Source organism: Vipera ursinii (assembly GCF_947247035.1).
Source record: "Vipera ursinii genome assembly, chromosome: 2".
Lineage (NCBI taxonomy): Eukaryota > Metazoa > Chordata > Lepidosauria > Squamata > Viperidae > Vipera > Vipera ursinii.
The window spans coordinates 215,317,170-215,331,472 of record NC_139513.1 but is presented as its reverse complement, the minus strand read 5'-3'; the positions used below and the strand labels follow the sequence as shown (position 1 = coordinate 215,331,472).

At 39.1% G+C, this 14,303-nt stretch overlaps 1 protein-coding gene across 1 annotated transcript in view; it reads left to right on the top strand.

Annotated features, from left to right (window-relative positions):
- Window positions 1-14,303, top strand: part of FOCAD (focadhesin) — a 157,370-nt gene that overhangs the window by 36,281 nt on the left and 106,786 nt on the right. The window lies entirely within an intron of this gene.

Below are 14,303 nucleotides of genomic sequence, written 5' to 3'. Positions count from 1 at the left end.
ACTCCTCTTTCAAATCTCTTTTTCCTTTTGCTCCCTATTTCAGTATGGGCCCATTTTCCCTTTATATATAACCCGCACACCAATATGGGGTAGGAGTGAAGCTATGTGGAGGTTTTCTGTTCCATTTTCTAACTCTTAGCACTGCTTTCAACTTTGAAGAGGATTTACATACATACATACATACATACATACATATATACATATATATATATGTATGTATGTATATATATGTATGTATATATATATATATGTGTATATATATATATATATACGTATATATATACATACGTACATACGTACATACGTACATACATACGTACATACGTACGTACGTATGTACGTACGTACGTACATACATACATACATACATACATACATACATATATATATATATATATATATATATATATATATATATATATATATATATATATATATATATATCTTGAGTATTTTGAACACCTTGCCGGGCCAAATACGGGCCAAATCTTTTTGCCTGTATCAGCCCAAACTCAGGCTGTCCACAAGCGGTAGTTGCAACTGCGACAATTATTATTTGCGTAATTTTTTTGGATTGCTAACAAAGAATTAAAGGGAGACTGATATAGCTATTTCAAAATTATTTGTTCTCATCAGTCAGCCACACCCTTCTGAGATTCAAACCTGGGCTGATTGCACATTATGCAGTTTTAACCTCTAGGCCACAGGCTCTTTCTCACTTTTGTCAGCTGCGACTACCGCCTGTGGTCGGCCTGAGTTTGGGCTGATACAAGCAAAAAGATTTGGCCTGTATTTGGGCCGGCAAGGTGTTCAAAATACTCAAGACATATCTCCCCTGCCTCTTCCCTCCCCGATGCAATGTGCAATCAGCCCAGGTTCGAATCTCAGAAGGGTGTGGCTGACTGATGAGAACAAATAAGTTTGAAATAGCTATATCAGTCTCTCTTTAATTCTTTGTTAGCAATCCAAAAAAATTACGCAATATATATATATATATATATATATATTCAAATGTAATTACAAGTTGAATGAAGAGATATGGTATATATTTTTTACTGTTAGGAGAAGCAAGCTGACAAAAAAGATGAGGTTCAACAAAAGGAGACATTGTAATAAAACAAAGAAACATATTTTCTGGACATAATATATACATAATACATAATACTGGATAAAAAAATAGAAGAAACAGATAAAATCAAATCTTAAAACACAAGTTTTGCCATGGAAACGAAATCTAATCAGTCTAATCTGTCTTCCTCTGAAGTATTCTTTCATCAGTTTCTATTTCTTCTGACTCTTACACATTTTATGTCATTTTTTTCACTTCCATGGATTTCAGAAAACTACCGTATTTTTCGGACCATAAGACGCACTTTTTTCCCCCATAAGTGTGTGTGTGGGGGAAACGAGGGTGCGTCTTATGGTCCGAAGGTGATCCGTATGGCCAGCCCCAACCTTTGCAAGTGGAGCACAAATCGGCATGTGCTGAGAAACGCCGATCTCACGCTCCTGCACTCTCCCTCGCTCGGTTTCAGCTTCCCTTGCTAGAAGAGAAAGCAGGCTGAAACGGAGTGAGGAGATTGCCAGGAATGCGAATCGGCTGATCTCGCGCTGCTGCAATCTGTATCGTTTCAGCTTGCTTTCTCTTGTACAAAGGGAAGCTGAAACCGAGCGAGGGAGTTTGCAGGAGCGCGAGATCGGCCGATTCGCATTTCTGGCAATCTCCCTCACTCCGTTTCAGCTTGCTTTCTCGTGTAGCAAGGGAAGCTGAAACCGAGCGAGGGAGTTTGCAGGAGCGTGAGATCGGCCGATTCGCATTTCTGGCAATCTCCCTCACTCCGTTTCAGCTTGCTTTCTCGTGTAGCAAGGGAAGCTGAAACCGAGCGAGGGAGTTTGCAGGAGCGCGAGATCAGCCGATTCGCATTTCTGTCAATCTCCCTCACTCCGTTTCAGCTTGCTTTCTCGTGTAGCAAGGGAAGCTGAAACCGAGCGAGGGAGTTTGCAGGAGCGTGAGATCGGCCGATTCGCATTTCTGGCAATCTCCCTCACTCCGTTTCAGCTTGCTTTCTGCAAGAGAAAGCCGGGCTGCAGGGCCGCCTCCGCGGGTACTGCTCTAATGCAGAGAGGGAAGGACAAAGAGGGAGGGAAGGAAGGAAGGAAGGGACAATGGGAGAGGGAGGGAGAGAAAGAGAGAGGGAGAGAGAGAGAAGGAGAAAGAATTTTTTTCCTTGTTTTCCTGCTCTAAAAACTGGGTGCGTCTTATGGTCCGGTGCGTCTTATGGTCCGAAAAATACGGTAATTTTGCCTATTGAGACAACTTGATTTGGGGTTTTTCTAAAGATTTACCAATTTCTTTCACATCTTAATCATTTTATGCATCAATAAGATAAAACTGAAAAATGTAGAAAAAAAGAGAGGAAGAAATCTGTGGATCAAGCTCCCACGACTCCTGATCTTAAAAGAATTTCACTTAGTGGTAATGAACTACCGTGTTTCTCCAAAAATAAGACCCAACCAGAAAATAAGCCTCAGCATGATTTTTCAGGATGCTCATAATATAAGCCCCACCCCCAAAATAAGCCCCAGTTAAGATTGTCAGCCAGACGGACGCATTTAGTACTGTATTTCCCAGACTATAAGCCCTTACCAGAAAATAAGCCCTAACGCGTCTTTTGGAGCAAAAATTAATATAAGACCAGGTCTTATTTTGGGGGAAACATGGGTATCTACATTTTTGAAATGCAGAGACACTTAAAATTGTTGCAGCTTTTTGTAGTTTTCAGATAAACCTGAGATAGAGTAGGAAGGAATTCATCTCTGTTTTGGCTTGTAAATTTTGAAGCCTTCCATGATCGTCCGTTGAAAAGAATAGATAATTGGATAGCTTCAAAATATTGGTTATTTCCCCCCTTGTGATGTTACATCAGCATTTTTTCTGTTTAGAAAATTGTTTAGAGAAGGATTTATTTATTTACAAAATTTATTGGTCGCCCATCTTACGATAGGCTAACTCCGGGCAGCTTACAGTTACATTTTAGTTAAAACAAAAATGTTAAAATCAACCTTAAACAAAGACATATGGGGAGGGCAGGGGTGGAGGGGGTGGAGGGGGGATCTGTTATTACTCAGCCAATCTCCTCCATTGCACTGATCCCCCATGGGCCCCAAGCCAACTGGCACAGTCATGTCTTTAGGCTCTTGCAAAAAGATAGGAGGGTTGGGGCCAACCTCAGATCGCGGGGGGGGGGAATGTTCCAGAGGGCAGGAGCAAGAGCAGAGAAGGCCCTCCTCCTGGGCCCCACTAGCCAGAATACTTGGGCTGACGGGATCCGCAGCGTGCCATCTCTGCCGGCACGAGTGGTATGGGCCAATCCCAGTGGGGTGAGAGAGTCCCTCAAGTAACCTGGACCCATGCCATGAAGGGGTTTAAAGGTAATCACCAACACCTGGAATTGCACGTGGAAGCAGATTGATAACCAATGCAGCACGCGGAACAGTGGTGTTACAAGGGCCATTCTTGGGGGGGGCCCAAACTACCCAGAGTGCCACAATTTGCATCAGCTGCATCTTCCAAATGATCTTCAAGGGCAGCCCCTTGTGGAGCATATTACAACAGTCCAGTCATGAGATGACTAGAGACTGAGTGATTGGGCACAATTTAAAACCATTTGGATGTTTTGGACTACAACTTTCATAGTCTGAGGTGGCTGCTCATGCATGATGTTGGAAGCCAAAAGTTCTGGAACAGACTAAACTAGCTAACCTAGACTTAGATTGCTTTACCTGGTGAATTGATCACACTTGCCTATCTATATAATTTCCTTACTCCCATTTGCCATGCTTGTTTTTCACAATCAGAAGATACAAGATAGCACATTATGAATGCATAATTGGCTATAAGATGGATAAAGATTAAAAAAAGATAGATTAGTTGCATTGTGCTTTTCAATAGATGTCATTAATGCAGCTTTCCCCAACCTGATGCCTTTCACTTGCATTAGGACTGAAAAACCTCAAATTCCCAAGTAGCATTTCTGGATGGGAATTCAGGGAGCTATAATCCCAACATATTCAGTCAAGTCTGGGAAATTTGTGATGGAAATTATCTATTGAAAAATATCTCTCATCTGAACGTTTATTCTGAGCACTTTGAGTGGCGTTTCCTTTTTCTAACCTTATTACACTTCTCTACAAACTATACATAATTCCAGTTTTACTCATTCTTTCATTTTTATTTCCTGGAGAGAGGGAGTATAAAATGTTTTAAGAGCTAGTCCTTAAGAGCTAGTCCTTACATGAACATTTTAGTTAAATAGGAATCAATCCAAAATTCTCATTTTTTCATAAAAAACTACATTGGTTAAAACAATTCAGATTTTGGCGACATATAGGTAGTCCTTATTTAATGATCATTCAGCAACTGTTCAAAATTACGATGGTGCTAAATGAATAGTACTTAACCTAATCCTTGAAGTTATGACTGTTGCAGTGCCCCACAAGCTGTCCAGGACTTACTACCTAATACTGGCTTCCTAGTTGATTTTGCTTGCTGGGAGCTGGCATGAAGTTGCAAGCAAGTCCTTGCTTAGCGACACACAATCCTTGGTTAACAGTGGCAACAGGCACTGCTGGAATTACCATCGTTAACTGAAGACTATCTGTACAGTCTTCCATCCCTGTTCAAAGTTTCTTTCCTTTAGCAATTTTTGGGTCAGCTGTGTGGCAAGGTATTGTTGCCAGATATTACTGTCAGCAAGCTCTTGTTTCCATTGCAGGTAGAAGAATCCTCCTGTTTGGTACCCCCTGCTCCCTTTGGTACCTACAGGTAGTCCTCAGTTAGTAACAGTAACTGGGACCAGGATTTCATTACTAAGCGATGTATTTTAAAGTATGATGTTACATAATTACATTGCTTAGCAATGGCAATCTTGACAGAAGGTGATCCAACACTGGAGGGGGGAGGGGAGAAAGAGAGGATGGTTTTGTAGGAGGGGCAAGCATGTGCGCATGAACAAGCACCCGTTGCTCACACGAGTGAGGCCGAGAGCATCCGTGACACTCGCACGGGTGAGGCCTTGGGTGCTTGCACGAGTGAGGCCACAAGTGCTTGTGATGCTCGCGTGAGTGGGGCTGTGCGCGCACATGTGCTCGCACCAGCCAGCCAGCCACCCACGCGGCCCGGTGGCGAATAGACCACGGACTGGTATCGGGCCTTGGCCCACAAGCTGGGGACCCCTGTATAGGGTCTCTTTCTTGAGCAGGGGGTTGGACTAGAAGTCGTCCAAGGTCTCTCCCAACTCTGCTATTCTGTTATTGACAGTTCTCATTCCTGTCGTTCACTGAATGCCATCTGGTCATTAGGCAAGGACCCACCCCGATGCAAGCCATTCCCGGCTAAGTCCCTCCCAGCCTCTTTAAGACTGCTTCCTCTTAAAGTCCCCTCACCTGCCTGTGCCCCCGAGTCCTTCTGGCTGCCCTGCACAGCAACCGTTTCAGCTGGTTGCCAGGCCTCTGTTTCAGCCCTGAGTTTGCCAGTCTCACTATCACCAAGGATAGTGTTGCCTCAGCTCCCACACCATGGCCAGATGCCCCAGTGCTAAGCCCCAGCTCACTCGGCCATCCCACTGCAGCTGCAGGCCCCGCGAGGCCTTTTTCCTAAGGTTGTGTGTTCCAAGTTGTGTGTGGCCTTCTCCCGAGGCTTTGGAAGTCTTCGTGTATGATCAGTTGTAATTGCAGTGGGCTGCCAACTGCCTAAAGTTTGATCACATGACTGCAGAGGGTCTGCAATGGCTGTAACTTTGGGTGCCAGGGTAAATACTGTATGTTCACCCCTTCAAACGGTCACTGAACAAACACTTAAGTGAATATTTACCTGAAAGTTAACTGGTATTCTTGTGTTTCCTGGCAGAAAAGATACTTTGAACCATTATCGTCCAACATATTTTCAGTTTTTTAAAATGTTTGTTATTAAATACATATAAAGAACAAAAGCAGCAGATAAGCAGATGGGAAGTTAGTGATTATTAATTTCATCTAGAGAGGCTTTTGTGTATGAAACCTTAACAGGCTAATTGACACATATAGGAAAATACCCATGGACTTTTCTATTTTCTATTAACCTGGCGTATATTGGAAGCATTAAGGAGGGTGACATAAAGTGCAAAGAGACCTGAACCATTGAATTATGAGAAATAAGCTTTGCAACAATGAAGAATACAATTCATTAATAATTATGAAACATTCAGTAATTGTATTCTATTAATTTTTAAACCCTTTGGTGTACATTCAGATACTTACTATACTTGTTTCTCAACTGTAAAATTATTAAAACATGCAGAAAAGTACCTATTAAGTGGTTGCTTAAGTATTATAATGTCCAAAGAGTTGCAAAGGTTAACAATAAAATAGTGAGAGAAAATCTTATGTTTTGGATATACTACAGCTGACTCACTGTATTTAATTTCTTTGGGTGTCTTGTTTTTTAAAAAATGCGTTCAAAATGCAAAAAAGACTTAACGATAACAGAGAAATTCTGCTTTACAGTTTGCAGCTCTGTGGGAACAGCTGTCTGTGGATGGTTTGTTCAGCATGCTTTTATCATATTAATTCACAACAGATAAATGGGAACTACTTTACAAGAAATTGGGAGCTTGGGAATTTCTTTTCAACCTCAAATGGCCTGGATTGTCTTTGTTCAAGATTTTCAGCTGTTTTTTTATTATTATTATTTTTTAGTATAGAATAGAGAAACGGAAGAAGGTTAGAACCACAGAGGGTGTTGCCAATGGCAGTCTGCTGTAAATTATTTGCATAGTTATGGATGAGGATATGGATTAACCCTACATCAACCACATTGAGTGCTAGAAAAAAAACATTTTTAAATCTTTGGGTATTTGGCCTGTTGGGAGGTTTATGGCTAACTTAGCAGAAGAAGCTTAGTTTTTGTGTAGCTTTCTTTAACGTGCGGGTCACAATATCTTTTAGTACAATGGAAATTAAATAATTGATTATGATAAATCAAAATTATGCCAGACTAATTTATTTAGTTCATGTGCTAAAATCATGAAGAAAGCTTAAGACAGATATAACATTTTTGAAAGAAGCATTATAATCTGTAAAACAGTAATCAAATAAACATGAAATATAAGAAGCAAAAATCTTTAAACCAAGGTTTTTGCAATTTATATAGGCAATATGGTAGCTATCTATTTTGCAATAAATTATAAATAAATAAAACTTCCTGACAGTTAGAACAATTAACCAGTGGAACAACCTGCCTCCAGAAGTGGTGAATGCTCCAACACTGGAAGTTTTTAAGAGGAGACTGGACAGCCATTTGCCTGAAATGGTATAGGGAAACTAGTCAAGGAGAGAAGCAACCTAGAACTAAGGAGAAACTTCCTCACAGTTGGAACAATTAACCAGTGGAACAACCTGCCTCCAGAAGTTGTCAATGCTCCAACACTGAAATGGTATAGGGTTTCCTGCCTGAGCAGGGGGTTGGACTAGATGACCTCCAAGGTCCCTTCCCAACTTCATTATCATTATTATTATTTACATTTGGAATTAAGAGATTTTCCTTAAATCTCTACAATTTAATTTTCATCTGTGGGTACAAATTGCAGAGGTCTATTCTGTTTGATGTCTGCACAATATTTTAATAAATTAGACATTCTAAATAGGAAACATGTAATAGAAGATGTCAAAAACATTCATCTTAATTTATCACTTACCATTTAAGATGGTTTCAAATGCTTCTAAGGCATTTTGATAGGACTTCGGAGATGTGTGTGTGCTGTAACTGAAATAGGAAAGAGTAACCTTTCTTTTAGAGATATTTTTATTTATTAAATGTTTATGCTGCCCATCTACCCTCTAATAAGGTGACTGCTTGTAAGTTATAAAATAAGTAAAAATAATTATAACATTGACACATTTAAACTACATAGATTGTGATTGTAAAACTGTACTGAAATCAGAACCAACAGACAGATGGGACTGGGATGAGTCTTCTCATCCTGTCAGCTTCCGACAAAGCCAAATTTTGACATCCTTCCAGAAGGCTGAAAGAGTGGGATCAGTTCTTACCTCCAGTGGTAGAAGTTCCACAGGAATGGGGCCACAACGGAAAAGACTCTTCTCCAACCCGCCTTCTGGAATTCCCTTAGCAGATGCGATCCGTAGTAAGCTTCCTCTACTGGTGTATTCCCATTGGGGAGAGATGGCTCCTTAGGTACCAAAATATTATTTTGGATCAACAACTAATAAATGTGAGTTAGTGAGTGCCCTCTGCACCCCCTCAAATATTAATAGTGCCTTTAAGCTCTCTTTGGATCCTGTTCAACTATATGGATGGAAGTTATAAATAATTAGCTTTTTATTTATTTTGGTTTAAAAATTCAAATGCTTTCTTCCAGATACAGGTAATCTTCATTTAATGACTACTTGTTCTGTAAACATTTGAAGCTATGACAGCAATGAACAAGTGGGACTTACAACTAGTCTTTGTAATCGTGGCAGTCACAGCATCCCTATGGTCACGTGACTCCAATTTGTGCCATTTGCTGCTAGTTTCCAATATGCAAAGTCAGTGAGGAAGCTGGTAGAAAGTTACAGATGGTAATTATGTGACATTGCACTTAACAACCATACAGGGTTCGCTTAAAGATGGCAATCAGAAGTCCTGGAAATTGTAAGTTGTGCAGTCATGTGACATCACACTTTATAACTGTGTTGCTTAGTGCCAATTATATTGAGGACTACCTGTAATTTGCAACCTACAACTCTTAGTGTTTTCATTTTCAGTAGCTTATATCAGACATGTCAAACTCGTGATGTCACATGACGTATCAGAACTTTTTCCCCATTGCCGGTAATAGGGTGGGCGTGGTTTCTTCATGAGGTGTCCAGCCTACGGGCCAGCAGTTTGACACCCCTGGCTTATATAAAAGGAATTGTAGCTAGCAATATGATGCAATTCTCAAAGTCTGCTTTTTAAAACCTCTCCATCAACCAAGCCTCTCTGTTGGAAATTATGCTCTGAGAGTTTTCTGCTTCTTGGCACAAAAGTATCTTGAACATGTTGTATCAAAGGTCACATAAACATATTTCATTATATTTATTTATGGAGCACTCTTATTTTTACACTCAGTGTCTGATCTTTACATCAGTTCAAAGAGGAGGGGAGCATGCATTTTAATTTCATAGTGTCACCTTGTAGATAATGTTTTTCTTTCTAAAGAACAAGACCTTGCTGAAAGCTTGCTAATTGACTTATCCAAATGGATTTTTAAAAAGGCACGTTGTTCCATAAGCTTTCTGTTAGCCAATTGTAGTTGCATTAGCTTGTAGCTACAATAGCCTTTGTAGTTTACAGTACTACACTTCTATGTTGACTAATAGTGACCCCTAATTGGATGGCTTATCTAGTATTTCTTAATATTTAAAAAGAAGTAGAAAAGTTGTAGCTTATCCCACTTTTCCCTAATCCTTTTTTTGCAGGAATTTTGCTTAGCTCAATATACCAGGGAGAGCTGATGAGCTGATGAGATCAAGGAGAGGAATATAAAACTGCCATTTCTTAACTTTCACATTTAAAGGCATTTAAAGGTCATTTAAAGGCATATGTTCCTCAAATGTAGCATTCTTTTGGGTCAACACAAGTTGATTGTTAGATTATGACTAAACAGAGAAATTCAATGATCTCCCTCTTCAGAAAGAATCTAAATTGGGTCCTGCAAGTTTTCCAGTATTTATTTTTAGAGAAAAATAAAACTGCTTTTTAAAAAGGCAATACAAAACAAATCTCCTTGGCAGTTTTTTACTTTATTTTGTTTTCCTATACTCTGCTGAAGAGATCAATTAGTAAGCTACATGATTCGTCTAAGATAATAAAGAATCTGCTCTAGGCTGAGATATGTAGCTCTGCTTGCCACATGAATGCTGTATATGCTTATAAGGGACATCTGTCACTGATTCCTGTTGAGGTTATTTGCATACTGTGCAAAGCAGCCAATATCAGCCTTATAAAAATTGCAGTCTGATACATTTGGGGGGGGGTGTTACCCGATTGAGCAAAGGAGATCTGTATACTTAATCTATAGCGGAGCTATTTAGCATTTGCAGTTTATCTGCTTCCAATGCATCTTACTAGGCAAAGAATGATTTGGAACAATCGGGAAGTTCTTAGATGAGTATGATGCTAGTTTGAATGAATGCAGAAGTCATACTGATTTGTTTTGTTGGCAGAAGAGTTTAATGCTGCTTTCCTAATGGGTTGAATTGACTCATTGTGTCAAAAACACTATTATTATGTTGTGTGTGAATCCAACCATGCTGCAAGAAGAAAAAATTAAATTGTTTGACTGAGAGGTCATTTGTGCATTGTAATACAAGATCTATTACCATTATTAGTGGATTATGACTCCTTGGGGGATATTCACCCTTTTATGGTCTAGCTAAACTGCAGCAGTAAAATATTTAGTTGTAAATGACAGCCTTCTGGGAAATTCATCTGAAGACCGTTCTCTATATTACTTTGGGCTCAACTGGAAGACCAAGAACAAATCAAATGAAAGAATAAATGAAACTTGATCTTAAGGAAAAATGGCATTTCAAATTCTCAGTTTGGGAACTAGTGTGTGTGTCTATGCAAAAATGCTTTTTGTCTTTTAATAACTAGAAATTACATTACACAGGGAATATACTGATCATTATAAAGGAACATATTAGTAATGTGAAATTATGGCATTGTACAGTATAGCATAATCAAAGCACATTAGAGTAAAATAGAATACAAAATTAAAAGCACTGTCAGGTACGAAGAAAACTGGTTTGCAGATTGCAAAATTTGAAATAACGGTATAACTTATATACATTTTCAAGACTGAAATGTGACAGATATATGTATTGATCAAGTTTATGGCCTGAAGAACATGGTAGAAAATTAAATCTCATATGCTTTGTATTAATTTGTAGCAGAAATGATATTGTAGTGATGGTGATGCTATTAGGAGAATAACAGCATTCTTCTTATCCTGCAATCTTGTATTTGAGTTACAAAAATTTGGGTCCTATGTCCTTGAAATGGCAGCCATTTTAAGTTGCATTGCCAAGGTTGAGGCCTGGAGACAATGCCTTCTCCAGGCTTCAACTTTGTTCTGCTCCTTCCCCCAGTTCCTTCCTTTCTTGTTGTTTCCCTTGCTTTATTTTGTCTTTTGCTGCCTTACTATCTGCACAATAAACACTCAATCCTTCATATTTTCCAGGTGGAATACTGATCACCACCACCATCATTTGTTAGATAATTTTTGTGTAAACTAGTGCAAAACAATAGTTGTGCCTGGAATTTTCATCTCTCTAAAAACATTTTTTTTTCCAAAAGAAGATGTATGTAGTAATGAATTCAAGGACTTTGTTTCACAAAGAACTGCTTTTTCCCAAATCTTATCCATTCAAAATTAAAAGAAAAAATAAGGATACTACAATATGTAATATATTCCCATCTTCTATAACTAACACTCACCTTCAGAATTATAAAATTGTGGTTCAGTTGCGCTGGAGAGAGAACAGTTTTAAATTTTTTATGTAGTAATATGTAGTATTATAAATTTAAAAAATATTCCTCTATATATCATCAGATAGCTTTGTTTCTCTTCTCTTCTCTTCTCTTCTTTTCTCTTCTCTTCTCTTCTCTTCTCTTCTCTTCTCTTCTCTTCGTTTTTCTTTTCCAAGGTAATGGCTGTGTAACTAAATGAAGACTGATTTGCTGTCAGAATATAAACATGGGTAGCAATTCTATTTTGTGAAGGGTCATATTTTGATTCCGGCTAATAATTTTAAGAGCAGCGAGTAAGTCTATTTGCATGACTGACTTGACCGAGATTTTGTTTTGAAACTACAGTTTATTGTGTGAAGAAAGAAAAAAAAAGGGAGGGATGAATCCACTAACTCTTTGTCAGGCATCTAATGGAGAGGTTGGCCTAGCTGCTGAATCTTTGGAGATGGTGAGGGGTTGAAAATGCTGCATTGCTAAGCAACACATTCAATAGCTTTCTGAGTGTGTTCATAGGCAGTGCGAAGTAATGAAGAAGGGGGTGGAAGGAACTCTTGGGGGGGGGGAAGGTTGAAGAATAAATGCTCATTTAGCATTGGTAAGGACATAGCCTTCCTTTCTTTAAGCCAGAAGTTAAGAGGTAGCTTTTGTTGGATTTTAAAAACCTAGTACAGTACAACAAAGCATCAGAAACCATTGGTTTATGATCTTAACATTATTTATAAAGTAGATATTGGTATAACATTGCTAGTTGCTTTACAAACAAATTTATGTATAATTATCAGTATATCTCCACTATCAGTTTAATTGTTTCTCTCTGTATTAGTAGGTCCCATAGAGACATTTATAATTTTAATCTTAACTTTTCTTTAGTCAAGGATCATGACTAGACATACAGTTAAACTATAGGTACTGCTACTTCATATGGAAAGAAGAGGTATGTAAAATAGTGTGACACTAATGTGCTTACTGATACCTCCACATAAATAAGCTTTCTGTCTCCACATTTAGATGAATTTTTATTTAAGATGTGACATGGTTCATCTACAGGGAGTGCAGAATTATTAGGCAAGTTGTATTTTTGAGGATTAATTTTATTATTGAACAACAACCATGTTCTCAATGAACCCAAAAAACTCATTAATATCAAAGCTGAATATGTTTGGAAGTAGTTTTTAGTTTGTTTTTAGTTATAGCTATTTTAGGGGGATATCTGTGTGTGCAGGTGACTATTACTGTGCATAATTATTAGGCAACTTAACAAAAAACAAATATATACCCATTTCAATTATTTATTTTTACCAGTGAAACCAATATAACATCTCAACATTCACAAATATACATTTCTGACATTCAAAAACATAACAAAAACAAATCAGTGACCAATATAGCCACCTTTCTTTGCAAGGACACTCAAAAGCCTGCCATCCATGGATTCTGTCAGTGTTTTGATCTGTTCACCATCAACATTGCGTGCAGCAGCAACCACAGCCTCCCAGACACTGTTCAGAGAGGTGTACGGTTTTCCCTCCTTGTAAATCTCACATTTGATGATGGACCACAGGTTCTCAATGGGGTTCAGATCAGGTGAACAAGGAGGCCATGTCATTAGATTTCCTTCTTTTATACCCTTTCTTGCCAGCCACGCTGTGGAGTACTTGGACGCGTGTGATGGAGCATTGTCCTGCATGAAAATCATGTTTTTCTTGAAGGATGCAGACTTCTTCCTGTACCACTGCTTGAAGAAGGTGTCTTCCAGAAACTGGCAGTAGGACTGGGAGTTGAGCTTGACTCCATCCTCAACCCAAAAAGGCCCCACAAGCTCATCTTTGATGATACCAGCCCAAACCAGTACTCCACCTCCACCTTGCTGGCGTCTGAGTCGGACTGGAGTTCTCTGCCCTTTACCAATCCAGCCACGGGCCCATCCATCTGGCCCATCAAGACTCACTCTCATTTCATCAGTCCATAAAACCTTAGAAAAATCAGTCTTGAGATATTTCTTGGCCCAGTCTTGACGTTTCAGCTTGTGTGTCTTGTTCAGTGGTGGTCGTCTTTCAGCCTTTCTTTCCTTGGCCATGTCTCTGAGTATTGCACACCTTGTGCTTTTGGGCACTCCAGTGATGTTGCAGCTCTGAAATATGGCCAAACTGGTGGCAAGTGGCATCTTGGCAGCTGCACGCTTGACTTTTCTCAGTTCATGGGCAGTTATTTTGCGCCTTGGTTTCTCCACACGCTTCTTGCGACCCTGTTGACTATTTTGAATGAAACGCTTGATTGTTCGATGATCACGCTTCAGAAGCTTTGCAATTTTAAGAGTGCTGCATCCCTCTGCAAGATATCTCACTATTTTTGACTTTTCTGAGCCTGTCAAGTCCTTCTTTTGACCCATTTTGCCAAAGGAAAGGAAGTTGCCTAATAATTATGCACACCTGATACAGGGTGTTGATGTCATTAGACCACACCCCTTCTCATTACAGAGATGCACATCACCTAATATGCTTAATTGGTAGTAGGCTTTCGAGCCTATACAGCTTGGAGTAAGACAACATGCATAAAGAGGATGATGTGGTCAAAATACTCATTTGCCTAATAATTCTGCACTCCCTGTATATAAAAAAGTCTCAAGACAAAACAAAATCTTAGACAGAAAAATAATGGAAGATGCTTTGCTTGAGAATGTGTTGTACTTCCTCAGAAAACAACAAAGCAAAACTAGGATAGGAAGCTTCTTGAATGTTCATCCTGT